Below are 21,843 nucleotides of genomic sequence, written 5' to 3'. Positions count from 1 at the left end.
CTTTACAGTATTTTATTTTTCAAATGCTAAGTATATGGTCAACTGGGTTAGACAAATAAACTAACCAGTTCGACACTTTCTCTTCTTTCTTCTTCTTTGTCCGGCTAAACACTTTCTTCTTTCTCTCTCTTCTCTTCTCTGTTCGGCTGAACACTTCCATGGTATCAAAGCGCCAGTATTAGAAGTCGACTACAACCTTCTGTCTTCTCCTTTATTTCCTATTTTTTTCTGGGCGTGAGAAATCTGGGTTAGAGAAGAAGAAACCCAGGTCTCTGTGGCAACATCTAGAGGTTCGTGGCAGTAGGGTTTCTGCGGCAATACCTAAGGTTTCACGACAGTAGGGGTTCTGCTGCAACTTTTTTTTTATGGTGTGAGAAATCTGGGTTAGAGGACTATGAAGTAACCCAGGTTTCTGGTTCTGGTGATTGTAGGCAATTACAGCAGTTCGAGTGAACAAGAAATCCAAGTTTTTGTTTGTGTGTGGACCGCTGTCACTATATGTGACAGCTGTGGTGATCGAGTAGGTGTAGTGGTTGTGGTCTGGCCCTCTAATGAGTAGTTTCAAGAGGGATTTTTGGTGTTTTTAAATTTGCATGTGCGCAGATCAGTGGTGTTCAAAGTGGCTGAATGCATGCTAGGGCAAGCTAGTGGTGACTTTAAATGCGCTGGTGTGGAAGTAGGACAGTAGTGCAGTAGCTGAATTTTTTTTGTGATCAGTTTCGAGTGATATGGCGTCAGTGGGTGATTTGAGTGGTGACCAGAAATCAAGTGTGATGATATCCTCTAACTTTTTAAGTGTACAAATGACATCCATCAAACTCAACGGTGAAAACTATGTTCCGTGGGCCAAGTTAGTGGAAGTGTTTCTGAAGGTCAAGAAGAAAGTTAAACATGTACGGGAGGAGAAACCGAGTGCTGAATCCCCGGGCTTTAGTGATTGGGAGCAAGAGGATGCTCAGATCATGACATGGTTGTGGAACAGTATGGAGCCTAAAATCAGTGTTAACTTCATGTTTTTAGATACAGCGAGGGATATATGGGAACATGCCAAGAAACTCTATTCGGGACAAGACAACACTACAAGGGTTTATCAGCTTTATCAAGAATACTTCAATTTGCAGCAGGGAAACCAGACTCTTGAAGAATATTATGCCAGCATGAAAAATCTTCGGAATGAACTTAACATCTATCATCCCTTAACCTCGGACGTTAAAATTCAGCAACAACAAAGGGAACAACTTGATGTTACACGGTTCTCGGTGGGACTGAAAGCAGAGTATGAACCGGTTAGGGCTCAGATATTGGGAGGATCTGCTCTCCCGACTCTCGAAGAAGTGTTTGCCTGTCTCCATAGGATATCTTTTAGCCCCTCAGAGAGTAACGTAACTTCCGAAAGATCAGCACTGTTAGTACCCGAGATGATTCTTATGGGCAAAGAGGAGGTGGCCGTACAGTTAAGGGGGGCTGTGGTAATCCTATGGGTGACCGTACAAATGGAAGAGGTCATGATTCAGGGGGAGGCCATGGCAGAGGAAGGGGGAGCACAAGGAAGTGCACACACTACGGAAGGGAATGACACAGTTAATTTTTGTTATGATTTACATGGCCCACCATCCACATGGGCTAATCATACAGCTGTTGTTGGTAGTGAAGTCAGTGATACTCAACCAGTTAATCCAATATCTTCTACAGTCACAACTACTTTTGGGAGGGGGATGATGAGTATTCCCAGAGAGGAATATGAGAGATTTCTCCAGGCCACTACACACCAGAACACTGCCACCCTTGCTCATTCAGGTATAGCTGCCTAGCATCCAAACCTTCACCCTGGATATTTGACTCTGGAACCTCTGATCACATGACCAGGACTCCAGGTGTGTTTTCCTCCCTTTCTCCAACCTCTACATCAAATAATGTTACCCTTGCTAATGGATCTACTTCCCCCATCTACGGTGTTGGTAATGTTACCACTGCATCTCTACCTTTGTCTTCGGTCTTATATGTTCCCAAGTTTCCTTTTAATCTTATTTTTGTTAGTAAACTAACCAAATCTCTCAATTGTTCTATCACATTTTACCCTTCCTCTTGTATTTTTCAGGATCTAACGACAGGGAAGAAGATTGGTAGAGGGCATGAAGCTGGTAGATTGTATTATCTTGATGGTAGAGGCTCTACAGTTGCGCTTCAAACCTCCTTGACTCCTCTTCAGTGGCATTGTAGACTCGGCCATCCATCTCTTAAAGATCTCAAGCTTCTTGTTCAATCATTGAGTAGTTTGTCATCTTTGCAGTGTGAGTCGTGTCAGTATGGGAAACACCACCGGGTTTCCTTCAGTCCTAGAGTTGATAGTCGTATGTTGAGTCCTTTTGAGTTAGTTCATTCGGATGTTTGGAGTCCAATTAGAATTGAGTCATACAATGGTTACAGATATTTTGTAATTTTTGTTGATGACTGTTCCAGAATGACATGGCTTTATTTAATGAAATAAAGAAGTGAATTATTTTCCATTTTCCAAAAATTTCATGCTGAAGTGCTTACACAATTTGGTGTTTTACTTAAAATTCTTCGTTTTGACAATGGTAGAGAGTATTTTCTTTCTTCCTTTCATCAATACCTATAACAACATGGTATAATTCATCAAACCTCTTGTGCCCACACTCCTCAGCAAAATAGGGTAGCTGAGAGAAAGAATAGACATCTGCTTGAAATAGCTCGGTCTCTTCTTCATCATATGAATGTTCTTAAACAATTCTGGAGTGATGCAATCCTTACTACTTGTTTTCTCATTAATCGAATGCCCACATTCGTTCTTGTTGGTCATTCTCCGTTCTCTATGTTGTTTCCTACTTTGTATTCATTTTCCTTGACACCTAGGATCTTTGGGTGTGTGTGCTTTGTTCAGAATCTTGGTCTTGGTTTAGACAAGTTGGATGCTCGCTCCATTAAATGTATCTTCCTTGGCTACTCTAGGACCCAGAAATGGTATAAATGCTACAATCCTATTACCCAGAAATCCTTTGTTTGTCCTAATGTTACATTTTTTGAATCAGTGCCATACTTCTCTAGTTCTGATACATATCCTTTGCCTACGGAGGTTCCTCTTCCTCTTCCGGTTGACGATTCCATTCCGGTGGTTCCTCTTGTGCCTGGGTCTCCCTCGGTCCCGTTACAGGAGCGTCCTGAACGACCACCAATTCGTCAAGTGTATACTCATCGACAGAAGCCAACACCTCCACCACCTTCTACTCTGGCGGCAGATCTAGCCTCTTCCAAAACTGACTTGGCTTCTGATCTTGACCTTCCTATTGCATTGCGGAAAGCTAAACGTAGTTGCACACTTCACCCCATATCCAGTTATGTTTCTGTATCTCACCTTTTTGCTTCCCATCGCCAATTTATTACTTTGTTGTCCTCTATATCCATTCCTAAGGATGTTCAGGAGGCTCTTACATCGCCAGGGTGGCGAAAATCCATGGAAGAGGAATTCTCTGCTCTTCATCACAATCAGACATGGGAACTCACCACTCTTCCCCCAGGTAAGCATGTTGTTGGTTATAAATGGGTGTATGCTTTTAAGTATATCTACTGGATGGAAGAGTGGAGCGTTGAAAAGCCCGTTTAGTTGCAAAAGGGTATTCTCAACTTTATGGTGCAAACTATGTTGAAACCTTTTCTCCAGTTGCAAAGATTGGCTTCGTTCGTGTGTTAATTTCCTTAGTTGTCATGCATGATTGGCCTCTATTTCAGCTTGATATTAAAAAATTCCTTTCTTCATGGAGATTCTCTAAAGGAGGTGTACATGGAGCAACCACCGGGGTTTGTTGCTCAGGGGGATGATGGTAAGGTGTGTAAGCTCAAGAAGGCAATTTATGGGCTTAAACAGTCTCCTCGTGCTTGGTTTGGAAAATTTAGTGAGGTGGTGAAGGAGTTTGAAATGAGACAATGTCAAGTTGATCATTCAATATTTAGCTATGACTCTGTGGTCGGGAATATCTTGCTGGTAGTTTATGTGAATGACATAGTCATAACTGGCAGTGATAAAGTTGGGATTGACAGATTGAAGACCTTCCTACAAGATCACTTTCAGACAAAAGTTCTTGGGAAGTTGAAATATTTCCTGGGTATAGAAGTTGCTAGATCAAAGCAGGGCACAAACCTCTGTCAACGGAAATATGTACTTGATCTGTTGGAAGAAATAGGGTTACTAGGTGCTAAACCAGCTGAAACCCCCATGGAGCTGAATGTGAAGTTGGGAAGTGGCATAGGTGAATTGTTTGATAATCCTGGAAGTTATAGAAGGCTAGTGGGAAAACTGAATTATCTAACTATCACTAGGCCTGATATCTCATTTGTTGTCAGTATGGTAAGTCAGTTTATGCCGAGTCCTCGGGTACCTCATTGGGATGTAGTTCTTAGGATTGTGCGGTATTCGAAAGGGGCTCCAGGTCATGGGTTACTGTACAAGCCAGGGGGTAATCTTGAAATAGTTGGATACACTAACGCAGACTGGGCTGGATTTGTATCAGACAGAAGATCCACCACAGGTTATTGCACCTTTCTCAGAGGAAATCTTGTGACTTGGAAGAGCAAGAAGCAGACGGTGGTAGCAAGAAGCAGTGTAGAAGCAGAATACAGGGCCATGGCACACATTGCAAGTGAACTAGTGCAGTTGAAGAATCTATTGCAGGAAATTGGGTTCTCACTTCTCAGTAAGCAAACCCATGAACCTATTGAAAGAATGGTAGGATCCATCGAATGGATGCCATAAAGGTTGCGGAAAGGGTGGGCGAATTTCAAAAATTTTCCTAACTTCTTCCAACTGGGAATCATATTCCCTAAATTTAGAATACAATATTCAAGGATCCTACTTGAACCACAATCGAACCAGATCTGAACCAAAAGACAAAGGAGGAATTATACCTGATCCAGAGAAGCAGTATCTCCCAAAGTTGGTGTTCACACCCAAAGAGGACACCAAGATCCGCTCTGCTGAAGATGACACAACAATGTGTGGAACGGAACCAGCAGAGTGCGTCCTACACACTGAATCCTTCACAAGAATTCTCTGGAAACACTGAGCACCGAATCTTTTCAGTTCCTTCTGCAAAACTGATATCAAGAACTGATTTCTTGATTTCTTTTCTTCAAAGATCGAATCTTTTCAGAGAATGGCGGTGGCTGGAGGAAAACTCCTGAGATGAAGATGGTGAAGATTGCTTCTCTTCTCTCTGGAGTGTATGAGATCCTATCTCAATTCGCAGTAAGTTTTCTTGCTCAAAATCCCTAGGTTCGAATTCTGTTTTTCCTCTTAGGATTTCTTCTCTTTCTTCTTGATTAAGAAATCTCCTAATCCTATTAGGAGTTATCCCAATCCAAATCAGTATCTGGATAGGGGATGATCTTAATCCTATCTGCAGATTAGGTTAGCTTACTCCTGATCTTATCAGAAGATTACCATATTCAAATCTGATTCGAATTTGGTCTACTGGAGTGGATTAGGTTAAAGGCCCAATCCTTTTGCTAACCTTAATCTCAGATCCACCCCTTAAGTGGGTGATCATATCAGCCTAGTCCGAAATGGGCTTTTGGCCCATTAAATAATCAGTGCTCAATTGGTTTCCAATCTGCTGCCCAATTGGGCTTCTTTGTATGGCGTGGAACCCAAGCATTGATCTACACACCAATCACATGGGTTCGGCCCAGCCTTTATTGCAAGGCCTAGCCGAATTCACTAAGAAGCCCAGTGAACCCCTGAGCCCATCACATGGACCCTATGGGCACAACACTTACACTAAGTGATCCCTGGGCCAAGCCATCTTATAAAAACCCAGGGACTGTGGGCAGGTGCAAGATTAGCCCATCAGGCATTATCCTAAATGGCCTTACACTTAACCTCTCAGCCCATAATGATCAAGCACTGCCCGACAAGAGAGGACCTCTCCCTCGGCTGCAAGGAACAATGCTGCACTCTCTACTCACATGGATCCCAGGAATTAAAACCATTTGAAAACAACTTGAAAACAAAAATACCTATATATCATATATATAAATTTTGCAAAAACAAAATTCCAACGATTGAAATCAACTGCCAGCAGTTTGGTTTTCATCAGAGAGAGTGCATTCCCGATCATTACCTTTGTCCGACAAAGGGGCTGATCCTGTCACTATGATCACCCACTCAGATGAATTCTTAGACTGCCCTAACATGCCCAAGTTTTGACCCCCGCTAAGGATCTCACTGATTGGCATATCAAAGATAGCCCAATCCGACACCAAGTGAAGTATCATAGTCGAGTCTAGGGATCAGTTGTAACTTTCTAGTTTTGCCCATCTATCTCTAAGGTCCAGGGCAATACTGGAAATCTGGTCCAGTTCAAGGATTCGAGTAATCCCATACTGCACGTGCCTTGGGTCTTACCCTGGTCGCCGAGACAGGCCATCCCAACACTTGGCAGCACACCAGTATCAGCCTTGGCAGGATAAATCTCCCCAGACTTATCCAATGGCTGTGAACATTTAAAACTAACACGAGTCTCATTAAGTGTCCAGTTTTAGGGTCTTACACAGAATCATACCATACAACATGAATCAAACATGCACTTTATTTATTTACACTAAATGTCAAAAGTGCATCAAATCAGATTGAAGCTAAGAGCATACAAAACTGTCTAACACCTATATTGTGACAATCAGGCTGCAATTCACATCTCATCCAACCCAATTTTCCATGAGAGAACTAAACACATAGAGGTAGGTTGTCACTTTGTAAGGGAAAAGGTCATCAATGGTGTGATAAAGACGGAGCATGTGAGAACAGGTGATCAATGGGCAGATCTGTTCTAAAAAGGGTTGAGTTCAGGGAGAGTGAGCTACATATGTAACAAGCTGGGATTACATGATATATATTCTCTAGCTTGAGGGGGAGTGTTAGAGTCAATTAGAGAAGGGTATTTTGGTCTTTCCTCTTTATGTATTGTGCTGGTTGTATGTCTCCTCATATTTAGGGGCATTTCAGTCTTTTGTATTTTATTTTTCAAATGCCAACTATATGGTCGACTGGGTTAGACGAATAGACTAACCAGTTCAACACTTCTTCTTCTTCTTCTTCTTCTTAACTCTTTGAGATCAAGGATTTAGATCTCAGGTATTTCTTAGGAATTGAAGTTACTAGATCTAAGAATGATATCTTCATTTCTCAACACAAGTATGTTCTTGACCTCCTTGTAGAGACTGGTAAACTTGGTGCTAAACCGGCCTCCACCCCTATTGATCACAATCATAAGCCTTTTGCTATTGATGGTTAATTTTTGTATGATAGGGGAGTGTTTCAAAGATTGCTCGGGAAGTTATATCTCTACATGACTTGGCCGGATATTTCCTATGCAGTGAGTGTTATTAGTTAGTTTATGCATTCTCCCAAACATGCACATTTAGCTGTTGTAGAAAGAGTTTTGTGTTACTTGAAAGGTACTCCAGGGAAAGGTATTCTGTTTGCCAAGCATGAACACATGAAGCTGGAGGCATACACTGATGTTGATTGGGCTGGATGTATTGACGATAGGAGATGCACCTCGGGATATTATGCTTTTGGTGGTAGGGAACATTGTCTCATGGAGGAGTAAGAAACAGTCTGTAGTTGCTAGATCCTCAGCCGAAGCAGAGTACAGGGCAATGGCACATGGTGTGTCAGAATTATTGTGGTTGTGATCACTTTTAGAAGAGTTGGGAGTTGACTATGAAAAGCCAATGATGCTCTACTATGACAATCAGGCAACTATCAACATTGCACATAATCCTGTTCAACATGACAAAACTAAGCACATCATGGTTGATAGACATTTTATATGGGAAAGAGTTGCTTAAGGGGAAGTTTGCTTGCCATCTATCTCTTCAGAAGAGCAGTTGGCTGATGTTTTGACCAAGGGAGTTCCAAGAGGGAAACTAACACGCTATATAAGCAAGCTAGGCATGATTGACATCTATGCTCAGCTTGAGTGGGAGTGTAGAGAGAATGGGCTGAATGGGCCCTAGCATCTATTCTTTTATTTTTTGTAGTATGTTATTTATTTGTTTGTTAATGGGCCTATTACTTCTTTTTACAAGTTTATTTTAAGTTCTTGCTTAGTTGGCTGTCCACTTAAGGGCATACTTGTAATTAACTTAGAAAATGAAGATTAACAAAAGGATTAGAGAGGGGAGAGAGGAGATTATTGAACTCTTCTTCTTCTTCCTCTTCTTTTCTCCATCTTCTTATTTTGTACTACTGTCTTCTACCTTTCTTTCACTTTTCTCTCTAATTTTAATCAAGTTTATATCAGTTTTAGAGAACTGATTTACTTCTAATAGGATGAGAAGTAAACGTTGGAGGATGAGTTGGAGGAGGAGGGGGAGCAGGAACACGTGAAGGAGACTCAACAGAATACTCAAGAGGAACCGGAAGAGGAACAATCGTGGACATAGCAAATAACTTCTCTAAATGCTCCCCCTCAGAAAAAGTACCAAAGAAAGGGATGGGCTCTGCAAATTTGACATCCTTGGACACAAAGCGGGTGCCATAATCTGGATCAAAACAGCAATATCCCATCTGTGTGGAGGTGTATCCTAGGAACACATTTGTGTGCTTTAGGATCAAATTTATGTCTCTAATGACTATGAACATGAACATAGAAAGTGCACCTAAAAACTCGGAGAGGAAGATGGAAGAGATCCTCATTTGGAAAGAGGAAGCTAAAGGGAGTTTTAAAACTCAGAACCCAGGAAGGCATATAGTTTATCAAGTATGTAGCTATAAGAACAGCATCCCCCCAAAATATAACAGGAATATGAGAAGCAAAAAGGAGCCTTCTAGCAACTTCAACCACATGAAGGTTCTTCCTTTATGCCACTCCATTCTGTTGTGAAATGTAGAAATGAGAACTCTGGTGTATAATCCCAAAGGTATCAAATTAGGATGTAAGGTTCTTCTCTAAATATTCCTTAGCATTATCAAATCAGTATGTTTTGATCCAAGTGCTAAACTGGGTAAGAATAAGTTCATAGAATTTTTGCATAACAATTGGTACTTCATCCTGGGATTTCATTAGATAAATCCAAGTATAACAAGAGAAGTTGTCAATGAAAAGAATAAAATACTTGTAACCCCCATGATAGGTAAATGATATGGCCCCCACACATCAAAGTGCACAATATGGAAAGTAGAAACTGATCTTTTATAACTCATTGAATAAGACTGTCTACAATGTTTTGCAAGTTCACATGGCCTCACCATGAAGACTCAGCAGGGATTTTCCCTTAAACATTTCTAGAAACAAATGACCCAAAGCAAAAACAAAAGGCAAATGACCAAATCTTAAATGACATAACATGACTCTATAACTCTATCAATTGACCCTGATGAAACAGACTCCAAAACAACTCCACTAGGTGGTTCAAGACTTCGATCAAATGTATACAACAAGTATATTCCATTCGCTTCATGGCCATTCCCAATCTTCCTCTGAGATTTCAGGTCCTGAAAAACACAATGAGTAAGGAAGAAGGTTATGCTGGAATTCATTGATTTGGTCAAGTTACTAACAAATAAAAGGTTTGTGTTAAGTTTGGGAACATAAACAACAGGGGATAAAACAAGGAAGTCAGAGGCTTTGATATTCCCTTTGTCGGAGATCGAAGCAAGAGACCCATCAGAAAGGGATATCTTCCCTCTACCAGAAAGGAGCTGATATGAACAAAAGAGGTTAGAAATGCTGGTCATGTGGTATGATGCACCAAAATCAATAATCCAAGGGATTTTACGATTACCTAAAGTAGTAGCATGATTTGCAAAAGAACAAGTACCTGAGTGAGCAAATGCGGATGAATATATGTTGACTAAGGAGTTAGAAGTTGCAAAAGTAGTCTCAAAATGATTAATTAGCCCCCCATACCTTTCAAATTCTGCCTTTACTAATGCAAGTTGCTCCATAGCAGATTTCTCTTCACTTTTTCTATTTCCTCCTACAGGTGTTGTGGCAACATTTGCATTATTGGGCTTTCCAAGCTGACTATTCTTCTTAAAGTTGTTGTAGTTATAGTTTTGAAACCTTTATGGGAGAAGATCAAGGTGCAGCTTCCAATAATTGTCCTTTGTATGTTTCAATTTCTTGCAATATTCACATATTACCTCTTTCTTCTCAATTGGTCCCTTTGGCTTTATTCCAGCATGTGCAAAATGCTTTGAAGGAGGTCCCTATAACTATACTTTCCGCCTACTCTCTTCACTACACACCATAGAATATGCTTGAGCAAGGGTTACTACATCTTTGGCCAGAATATTTTGTCTCAAAGTTGAGTCTTATAAGAAACTCAAACACCCTGTTTCTTTCCACCAGTTTCCTGAATGTCTCTGCACCCTTGGTGCTCTCCCATACAACTGTTTCCATAACATCAATCTCCTACCACAGTGACTTCAATAGACAACTACACTCTTTTCCCCTGTCTCAGATTGTTCACATCATTCTTCAACTTATATGCTCTTTCAACATTCAATTTGTGAGAGTATGTTTCTATGACAATATCCCAAATCTCCTTGTCAAAAGTCATCCAGAGGTAATGTTGACTTATGTGAGGCTACATGGAGTTGACTAACCACCCAATCATTGTGTAGTTCTCTTGCATCCATTTTTCATATGTAGGATCGGCCTCTGCCAGTTTCTCCAACTGCCCGTGAGATACCCTAGTTTACCTCTACTACAAACATAAATCCTTATAGATTGTGCCCAGGCTAGATAATTTGTTCCATCAAGTTTGACTGAAGTCACTCCAATCAAAGTGGAATCTACGGGACTAACCCCAGACACCAAAATCTGCTTCATCTCATTTCCAAATTGCTTCATTGACCAAACAAATATCTAAAAACAATGTTTTTAGTCTTTATGGACCTAACTGAGATCAGTCCAATACCTGAAGGTCCCAAATCTAGGGTTTCATTGCACCCGGCTTCTAGAGAGAAATTGAGAAGAAGCAACTGCTCCCACCAAAGCTTCCTGAATTTTTTCCAACTACAACTGCCCTCTTTTGGATATAAAAAGGAACCCCAAAAGCCTTGTGTGCCACACCCAAACTTTCTCTTTAACCTATAACTGGAAAATCTCTAGTTGGCTAGGATTTTGGGCAAAAAACATCAGCCTCACTTTCTTGGCAATCTACAGCCAGATTCTAACTCTCCAAACCCTCTACCAACTAGAGATGGCAACATGCGGGTCCGGGGAGGGTTTTGTAAATTCTAGACCCTACCTGCCTCCCTAAACCTCTCAACCCGTACTCGCCCCAAAACCTGTAGAGCGTTGAATCTTGAGAATCCAAACCCTCCCCACACCTGAAAATTAAAAACCCTCCCCAACCCTACCCTCCCCACATTCTAGGGTAGGGGTGGGTTGGGTTTAGAACCTGCATCTAATAACCATTTATTTCTTATCATATACAAGTAATAATTAAGAAAAATAACATAAATAAGCAAAAAATTTCCAATTATTTGATTACTGCATGTAAAAAACACACAAACTATCAATTATCCTTCATGTAAAAATTGAAATATTATTAAATTCAAAACCTAGTACATAAAGTTTATATGCTTTCGAACAATATGTGGGTGGGGGGGGTCGGGTTTAGCCTAATACCATACCCTACCCATACCCGTATGAGTTGTAGAATCCCAAAACCCGTCCCCACCCCAAAACCCATTCTTCAAGCAAAAAAAACCCACCCCATCAGGGAGGGTAGGGGTGGGTACCTACCGGGTAGGGTAGAAATTGCCATCCCTATGACTAGGCATAAAAGTTCTCTGAACAACCAGCAACTTATCTGTAAAAGAAATAATGAAGAAACAAAGAGAAGGAAGGAAGCCTTGCTCTAATACCAAGATGTGATTTAATCCAATAAAGTTCTGCAAAATAATTTCAGATTTAAGAAGGGAGAAAGAAAAAGAGTTTGATTGGCCTCTCTATATACCTCTCTTAACTTTTATTAATCTCATTAAAACTAGTTAAATTACAAGTCTTCCCTTACGTGGGCGGCCAGCTCATCAGTTTACTTAAAAAGACATTAAAAACATTAATAGGCTCATAAAGAAAAGGCCCATTAACAAACAGAGTAACTAGGAAGAAGAAAAATAATAAGAAAATAATGGGCTAGGGCCCATTCGGCCCAATCTCTCTACAGGATCACCAGGGATGGACATTATTTACAGAGGTTATGGTCATTCGACTGTATCTAGGTTCACAAATGTTGACTAGGCTGGATCACCATTAGTTAGGAGATCAACAACAAGGTATTGTATGTTTTTAGTTGGCAATCTTATTTCCTGAAAGAGCAAGAAACAAAATGTTGTGGCTCAATCAAGTAACGAAACTGATTATAGAGCCATGAGTCACTAGGAAGAAGAAAAGGCCCATAAAGAAAAGACATTAAAAACATTAACAGGCCCATAAAGAAAAGGCCCATTAACAAACAAAGTAACTAGGAAGAAGAACAATAATAAGAAAATAATGGGCTAGGGCCCATTCGGCCCAATCTCTCTACAGGATCACCAGGTATGGACATTATTTACAGAGGTTATGGTCATTCGACTGTATCTTGGTTCACAAATGTTGACTAGGCTGGATCACCATTAGTTAGGAGGTCAACAACAACTGTTGACTAGGCTGGATCACCATTAGTTAGGAGGTCAACAACAACTGTTGACTAAGCTGGATCACCATTAGTTAGGAGGTCAACTGGTTCACAAATGTTGACTAGGCTGGATCACCATTAGTTAGGAGGTCAACAACAATGTATTGTATGCTTTTAGGTGGCAATCTTATTTCCTGAAAGAGCAAGAAACAAAATGTTGTGTCTCAATCAAGTAAAGATGCTGAGTATAGAGCCATGAGTCATGCAACAAGAGAACTAGTATGATTTAAAAAGAGTCTTCCTCAAGAAATTGGGATTCTGGTGAAGACTCCAATGCACTTACACTATGATAATCAGACTACCATTCATATTGAATCAAATCCAGTTTTACGTGAGAGGACAAAACATATTGAAGTAGACTACCACTTTGTTAGAGAGGAGATTCAAAGTAGTGATATTGACACACCATTTGTGAAGACAGGATCAGTTATCTAATTTATGAACCAAGGCCTTACATCATTCTCGTATTGACTTTATCACTAACAAGCTGGGTCTATATGATATATACACACCAGCTTGAGGGGGGATTGTTGAAAGTATTATTTTGGGTGTACATGGGTGGCAGGGTATTAAGTAACTTTATCTTAGAATAAGAACACTCCAGTCTACTGTTTTTCATAAATAAGTGCATACTTGTAATTCTACACTTCTTTGAAGTTAATACAAGGCTGGGCCGACTGCTAAGAGGAGATTAAGACATTCTAATCTCTCTCTAATCAGTTTGATTGTTGCAGTCTTTTCATTTTTTGGAATGTATGAGCTTTTAACTATAGGAATTATGGGATCTTTTTTTACCCCTATTATGAACATGGGTAACAATCTATCAGTATTATTAAGCTAGATGGGAATAATTTTATGGAATGGACTCAATCTGCTAAATTGTCCATTGGTGAAAGGGAGAAATTAGAAGGGATAGGTATTGGAAGCTAAATCCTCATTTGAAGCTTGTGTGATTCAAAAATAATCATTAGTGCCAATGCAAATGCAGCTACTATTGCTGATGTCCAATCACTGATTGCACCCAACCAAACTCCCACTGTCACACCTACTCTTGAGATGTGACAATCCCCATAGAAAAGACAAAAAAGATTCAGCCATCTTCTTGCCCAATTGGATGGCTCTTCTGATGTGTCTTATTCTCCCTCCACTTAGAGGAAAAGTATCTTTTTGACCTACTGCTTTTCTTATTGAATCACGAGGAAATAGTTGATTAGCCACGAGTGTGGGGTTCCATACCCACACTCAGGCTCTAGTGTGTGTGGTTTCATACCCACACCTAGTTGTTTCTAATTTCTTTTATTAATAGTTTCTAATTTCTTTTTAGTAGTTTCTAATTTCTGTTATTAGAAGTTTCTAATTTCTGTTAAGTTGGGCAGGATGGCCTTATTGTTTCTAATTTTTGTTTATTTCTGTTTCGACTGGTGCTACAGTAGTCCGAACCAGAAAGAGAAGAAGAAGAAGAAGAAGGGTCTGTCGAAATCTGATGGGTTGCCCATACAGTCGACCCCCTTAATCTATATTAGACTAATAATCTTTACAAAGACAAAAATGCCCTTACGTAAGTGTGGGGCAGAGTAACTCTAATAACACTGCCACATAAGCAAGCTACTTAACAAACATAAGAAGACTAAACTACCCCTATTCGACACACTTTAACACTCCCCCTCAAGCTGGAGAATATATGTCATATAATCCCAACTTGTTACATAGATAGTTCACTTTCCCTGAGCTTAGAGCTTTTGTAAACAAATCTGCCCACTGGTCATTCGAGCCCACATGTTCTGTATTTATCTCTCCAGCAAGAACCTTCTCTCTCACAAAGTGGCAATCAGCCTCTATGTGCTTTGTTCTCTCATGAAAGACAGGATTGGAAGAGATATGGAGTGCAGCTTGGTTGTCACAGTACAATCTCATAGGTTTATCCATGTGAAACCCAATTTCTTGTAGGAGATTCCTCAACCACACTAATTCACAGGTGGTGTGGGCCATGGCCCTATATTCGGCTTCAGCACTGCTTCTGGCCACAACCGTCTGCTTTTTACTCTTCCATGTCACAAGATTTCCTCCAAGAAATGTGCAATAGCCTGTAGTAGATCTTCTGTCATTCACTGAGCCTGCCCAGTCTGCATCTGTATACCCAACTAGTTCAAGTTTTCCCCTTGGTTTATACAATAGCCCACGGCCTGGAGCTCTCTTCATATACCTCACAATTCTAAGGATTGCATCCCAGTGAGGTATACGAGGGTTCTGCATGAATTGGCTCACCACACTGACTGCAAAGGAGATGTCGGGTCTCATGATAGTCAAATAGTTCAGCTTTCCCACTAGTCGTCTATACCTTCCAGGATCTTCAAATACTTCTCCTGTATCACTGCTCAACTTAACATTTGGTTCCATAGGGGTCTCAGCCGGTTTTGCACCTAACAGTCCTGTTTCTTCCAATAGATCAAGGACATATTTCCTTTGGCACAGATTTACACCTTGTTTTGACCAGGCAACTTCTATTCCCAAGAAATACTTTAATGTTCCAAGGTCTTTTGTTTGAAAATGATTTTGCAGAAATACCTTTAGTTTGCCAATCCCCAATTTATCACTACCAGTGATGACAATATCATCCACATAGACCACTAATAAAATCTTCCCAGCTTCTGAGTCATAGTTGAACACTAAGTGATCAACCTAGCATTGCTTCATTCCAAAACTCTTCACCACTTCACTGAACTCCTAAACCAAGCACGTGGAGATTGCTTCAACCCATAAATTGCCTTCTTCAGTTTGCACACCTTACCAACCTCCCCCTGAGCAACAAACCCAGGTGGTTGCTCCATATATACCTCCTTCACTAGATCACCATGGAGGAAGGCATTCTTTATGTCAAGTTGAAAGAGAGGCCAATCATACATAACTTCCAAGGAAATGAGTACACGAACAAAACCAATTTTAGCCACCGGAGAGAATGTCTCCATGTAGTCCACTCCATACAACTGTGAGTGACCTTTAGCAACAAGTCTGGCCTTCAGACGCTCTACACTACCATCTGGCAAATATTTCACAGTATACACCCATTTACAGCCCACAGCATGCTTACCAGGTGGGAGAGTAGTAAGTTCCCACGTTTGAGTATGTTGAAGAGCAGAAAGTTCCTCCTCCATTGCCTGCCGCCATCCAGGTGAACTAAGAGCTTCTTGAACATTGTTAGGTATGGAAATAGATGACAAAAGTGAAACAAACTGGCGATGTGAGGTAGAAAGACGAGATAATGAAACAAAATTGGAAATGGGATGGAGGGTAGAACTGCGTTTACCTTTCCGTAAGGCAATGGGTAGGTCAAGGTCTGAAGATTCAGCAATAGGAGCCATGAGAGGATCCGCAGATGAGGTAGAAGCCGGAGGAGGGGCCGGTGTCGTTCGATGTGTATACACTTGTCGGATCGGTGGTCGTTCAGTGGTGTCCTGCATTGGATGAGGTGATGGGTCTACTCCAACAACAGCCTCTGGAACTGGATCACTAACAGGAAGAGGAAGAGGAGGTAAGGGTGAAGACAAGGGTGCTTCATGACTGGAGAAGAAGGGTACAGACTCAAAAAAGGTGACATCAGGGCAGACATATCAATTTCGGGTAATGGGATTATAACACTTGTACCCTTTTTGAGTCCGAGAGTAGCCAAGGAAGACACATTTAATTGAGCGTGCATCTAGCTTGTCTATTCCAGGACTCAGATTGTGGACAAAGCACACACAACCAAAGACACGAGGAGTTAATGGAAACGGAGATAAAGTGGGAAACAAGATAGAGAAGGGGGACCGACCATGAAGAATAAAAGAGGGCATCCGATTAATGAGAAAACATGCAGTGAGTACAGCATCACTCCAAAACCGTTTAGGAACATTCATGTGGTGAAGAATAGACCGAGCAGTTTCAAGAAGCTGACGATTCTTCCGTTCAGCCACCCCATTTTGTTGAGGGGTGAAAGCACATGAGGTCTGATGAATAATGCCATGCTGTTCTAAATACTGTTGAAATGAAGTAAGAAAGTATTCACGACCATTATCTGAACGAAGAACTTTGATTGGAACACCAAATTGTGTGCGTATTTCAGCATGGAATTTTTGAAAAATGGAAAATAATTCACTTCTTTCTTTCATTAAGTAAATCCATGTCATTCTTGAACAGTCATCAATAAAGGAGACAAAATACTTGTACCCATTATAAGACTCTATTTTGATTGGACCCCAAACATCTTAATGAACCAAAGAAAAATGACTCAACATACGACTCTCAACTCTTGGACTGAAGAACACACGACGGTGTTTACCAAACTGACATGACTCACATTGTAAAACTAACAACTGACTCAATGACAGAGCCAACATCTTGAGAACCTTGAGAGATGGATGTCCCAGTTGGCAATGCCATTGTAGAGGAGTAAGGGAAGTCTGAAGTGCAATTGAAGATCCACCACCGTCAAGGTAATACAATCCACCAACTTCATGCCCCCCACCAATCTTCTTCCCCGTCTTGAGATCCTGAAAAACACAAGTGGAAGGAAAGAAGGTAATAGAACAGTTAAGAGCCTTGGTTATTTTACTAACAGACATAAGATTGAATGGAAACTTAGGTACATATAAAACAGATGATAAGGGGACAGACGCCATGTCAACATTACCAACACCACAGATGAGAGATGAGGACCCATTGGCAAGTGTAACCGTTTGTGATGTGGAGGTTTCAGAAAGAGAAGAGAACACACCTGGAGTCCCGGTCATATGAACTTAGGCTCCAGAGTCAATAATCCAGGAAGGAGTTTTAGATGACATGCAAGCAATACCTGATTGGGCAAGTGTGGCAGTGGTATGCTGTGAAGTAGTTTGAAGGAACCGTTCATACTCATCACGCGGTACACTCACCATCTCCCTCCCAGAAGTAGATGTAGATGTGGGAGGAGTTCGGCCTGCCAGTTTACTGTCACTGATATCAACCTCGCCTGCTACAGCATGATTAGCCCATTTAGAGGGAGGGCCATGTAGGTCATAACAGAAATTCACTGTGTGTCCTTCCCTACCACAATGAGTACACTTCCTTGTAGAGTTATTTTTTCCTCTGCCACGGCCTCCCCCTGAGTCACGGCCACCCCGACCAATCATGGAATTGCCACGGCCTCCTCTAGGAGCATGACCACCCCCTCTTGTACTATGTCCACCTCCTCTAGCTGTCACAAGTGCTGATCTATCAGACTATGTGGGGTTCTCAGTCTGTCCCAAAGAAATTCTACGAAGCCTTGAGAATACTTCCTCAAGTGTAGGAAGAGTAGATCCCCCCAGTATTTGGGCTCTAACTGGTTCATATTCCGACTTCAGCCCCACTAAAAATCTTGTAACATCTAGTTGTTCCCTTTGCTGTTGCTAAACTTTAATATCTGGAGTGAGGGGATGATAGACATGGAGTCATTCCTTATATTCTTCATGCAGGCATAGTACTCTTCTAGTGTTTTGGTTCCTTGTTGTAAATCAAAGTACTCCTGATAAAGCTGATATACTCTTGTTGTGTTATCTTGTCCAGAATATAGCTTCTTAGCATGCTCCCATATATCCTTAGCCGTATCAAGGAACATGAAGTTGGCACTAATTTTGGGCTCCATACTATTCCACAGCCAAGTCATGATTTGAGCATCTTCTTGTTCCCAATCATCAAACCCTAGAGAGTCAACCGGTGGCTTCTCATCTCTTACATGCTCTACTTTCTTCTTTGCCTTGAGAAAAACTTCCACTGATTTAGCCCATGGAACATAGTTCTCCCCATTCAGCTTAATTGAGGTCATTTGTACCCCTAGGTAGTCGGGAGAAATAACCACACTAGGTTTCTGATCATTGTACCCATCTCCTATTGCTGCCATTGTACTCTTTCACAGTTGCCTTTAACCTTACTTCTCAGCTACAAGCTGATTGATGTTGTTGACAGTTTGATACTTCAGCACCTACTGCAGCCCCTAAACACAACAGTGGGAGCACACACTTGTTCTTATTCACACTACTGCTGACTTCACACACCTACGACCCACATAAGCATCAAATTACCACTCACTAATCACAAATAGACCTTCTTACAACCACTTAACAAAAAAAATGTGCATCACAAGCACCATAACACAGTCAAGACTGCTACACCCAGTTCAGACTTGTTTAACACACTTAAGAGGGCATTACACAACCACAATGAGCTCGGCAAGGTCACTGCATTCCACCTTACACCACTCGGCCACTTACAGCAGCCCTAACACCACTCAACAACTCACAGCAGCCCTACACCATTCGGCTACTGCACACACAGCCCTTTCTAGGGCAACAATGAACCTAATTCTCTAGGTTCCAATCAATACTAACAGCTTCTTGTAGGGTTTCTACCCCAAAATATCAGTAACACTAGAAGAAGAGAAAACTGACCTTCCTTTGAGAATATCAACCAACCATTCACTGCTGAAGTCACTTTCCTTGCTGAAGAAGGTTATGCGCAGCAGAGAGAGACGAGCTGTGATGTTTCTGACCTAGGGCAAACCAGTTCTCTCCATTGACTGACCAGAAACGAAGGAGAAGAGTCACAAACACTGCTGAGGCGCTTTACCAACTGAAGTAGGTCAGGAGCATGGCTCTGATACCATGTTTTGACTGGTGCTACAGTAGTCCGAACCAGAAAGAGAAGAAGAAGAAGAAGAAGAAGAAGAAGAAGAAGAGAAGAAGAAGAAGAAGGGTCTGTCGAAATCTGATGGGTTGCCCATACAGTCGACCCCCTTAATCTATATTAGACTAATAATCTTTACAAAGACAAAAATGCCCTTACTTAATTGTGGGACAGAGCAACTCTAATAACACTGCACATAAGCAAGCTACTTAACAAACATAAGAAGACTAAACTACCCCTATTCGGCACACTTTAACAATTTCCTATTCTTATAAGGATCCTAAAAGCTATAAATAAAGAAGTGTACGGGGCGGCAGATCATTCACCACCGAACCCCTTCTTTCTTCTCTCCTCTCTCTCTCTCTCTCTTTTCTTCTCTTCAAACCTGTAATACAGTAAACAGTTCTTCTTCTTCTTCTTCTAAGTTGGTATCAGAGCCTTAGATCTAGGGTTTCTCATGTGGATTTAATTCAACCGACCACATGAGAATTGTTTAGGGCTGAAAGTTCAGAAAGATCCTTATTTCAGCTAATTCTTGGAGGTTGCAAGAAGGCTTTAGTAGGTGTCCTAAGATTGGAGAGAGCTTCTTGAAATCAGGAAGAATCAGGCATGAATTGAGTGGTCAAGATCGATTCTTGATCAGGTTGGAGGTGCCGATCAGCTTTGTCTTGGTTCTTTGATCAAAGGGATATTGCTGTTATGAGCCAGTTTCAGGGAAGCGCATTGTGTCCATAGATGTCACCTTCTTTGAGGATATGCCCTACTATCATAAGGCTTCTCCTCAGGGGGAGAATAGTGAGGAAGGGATTTCAGTTTCAGCTCCAAGAGTTCCTTTACTTATCCCGGTTACTGAGGGGGGAGTTGCGAAGAAGGTTGTCAAAAATGGAGGGAGTTGAGAGTGAATCACAGAAAGTGGTGGAGGCAGGTTGATTCTCGTACTCAACAATAATCCAGGCCAATTCCAACATCTTCTACAACTCCAGATCCAGACACTACTACTGCTCCCACCGTTGATCCCACTGTTACAGAGGTTCAGCCTTCACCGACAGATGACCTTGATCTTCCAATTGCTATTCGTAAAGAGAAGTGTCATTGCACCTTATCCACTGCCCATTGCATCTCCAATTACCTTTCCTATAATTTTCTCTCAAATCCTACAGATCTTACTTGGCATCTATTTCTACTATTCCTATACCCAGAAAAGTACAAGTAGCTCTTTTGATACCTAAATGGAAGGAAGCAATGCAAGTAGAGATGGATGCTCTTGTCAAGAACAACACATGGGAACTAGTTAACCAGCCTGAAGGGAAGAAACCTGTTGGATGCAGATGGGTGTTTACTGTGAAATATAATGCTGATGGTACTGTAGAGAGGTATAAGGCCAAATTGCTTGCAAAGGGATTCACACAAACTTGTGGCATAGACTATACAGAAACCTTTGCACCTGTTGCAAAACTGAATACTATCAGAGTTCTTCTATCCATTGCTGCAAACTTCTCGTGGCCACTATTTCAGCTGGATGTTAAGAATGCCTTCCTCAATGGAGACTTGTAAGAGGAAGTATACATGGAGCTACCCCCTGGTTTTTATAGTATAGAAGCAGGAAAGAAAGTTTGCCTTTTGAAGAAGGCCTTGTACGGGCTGAAACAATCCCAAGAGCTTGGTTTGATAGGTTTAGACTGGCTTTGGACAAATTCGGATACATACAGGCTCAGTTAGATCACACTCATTGTGATAACAGTAAGTGACACTAATGAAATTGAAACCCTTAAACAACACCTTCACAAGGAATTTGAAGTGAAAGGCCTAGGAAAGTTACACTATTTCCTAGGAATTGAGGTAGCTTGATCTAAGCATGGCATTTTCATCTCCCAAAGGAAGTATGTTCTAGACTTATTGGAAGAAACTGGCAAGTTAGGAGTGAAACCTATTGATACTCCCATTGAGCCTAACCATAAGATAAGTGCAGAAAGTGGAAAACACCTTGAAGACAGGGCTATGTACCAAAGGCTAGTTGGGAAACTTCTTTATCTCTGTCTAACCCGACCAGATATTTCTTATGTCATCAGTGTTGTCAGTCAATACATGCATTCTCCTAGGACCACCCATCTCCTTGCAGTAGAAAGGATCCTTGCCTACTTAAAGAGATGTCTAGGGAGAGGTATACTCTTCAAGAATAACGGTCATATGAAAATACAAGTGTATACAGATGCGGATTGGGATGGATGTGTTGATGATAAGAGGTCCACCTTTGGATATTGTGCATTTGTGGGGGGAAATCTTCTTTCCTGGAGAAGCAAGAAACAAAATGTTGTTGCTCGCTCCATTGCAGAAGCGGAATACAGATCCATGGCCAATGGTGTTGCAGAAGTGTTATGGCTAAGATCCTTGCTTAATGAGTTGGAGGTTGATTATGAGAAGCCTCTGATGCTATATTGTGATAATCAAGCTGCAATTAAT

At 41.2% G+C, this 21,843-nt stretch overlaps 1 protein-coding gene across 7 annotated transcripts in view; it reads left to right on the top strand.

Annotated features, from left to right (window-relative positions):
- LOC104592889 (exocyst complex component SEC8-like) overlaps positions 1 to 21,843 on the top strand; it is a 186,147-nt gene that overhangs the window by 150,992 nt on the left and 13,312 nt on the right. The window lies entirely within an intron of this gene.

The sequence above is a fragment of the Nelumbo nucifera genome, chromosome 3 (assembly GCF_055504915.1).
Source record: "Nelumbo nucifera cultivar China Antique chromosome 3, China Antique-T2T, whole genome shotgun sequence".
Lineage (NCBI taxonomy): Eukaryota > Viridiplantae > Streptophyta > Magnoliopsida > Proteales > Nelumbonaceae > Nelumbo > Nelumbo nucifera.
Note: the sequence above shows the minus strand (reverse complement) of the source record. Positions and strands in the feature narration are given on the sequence as shown.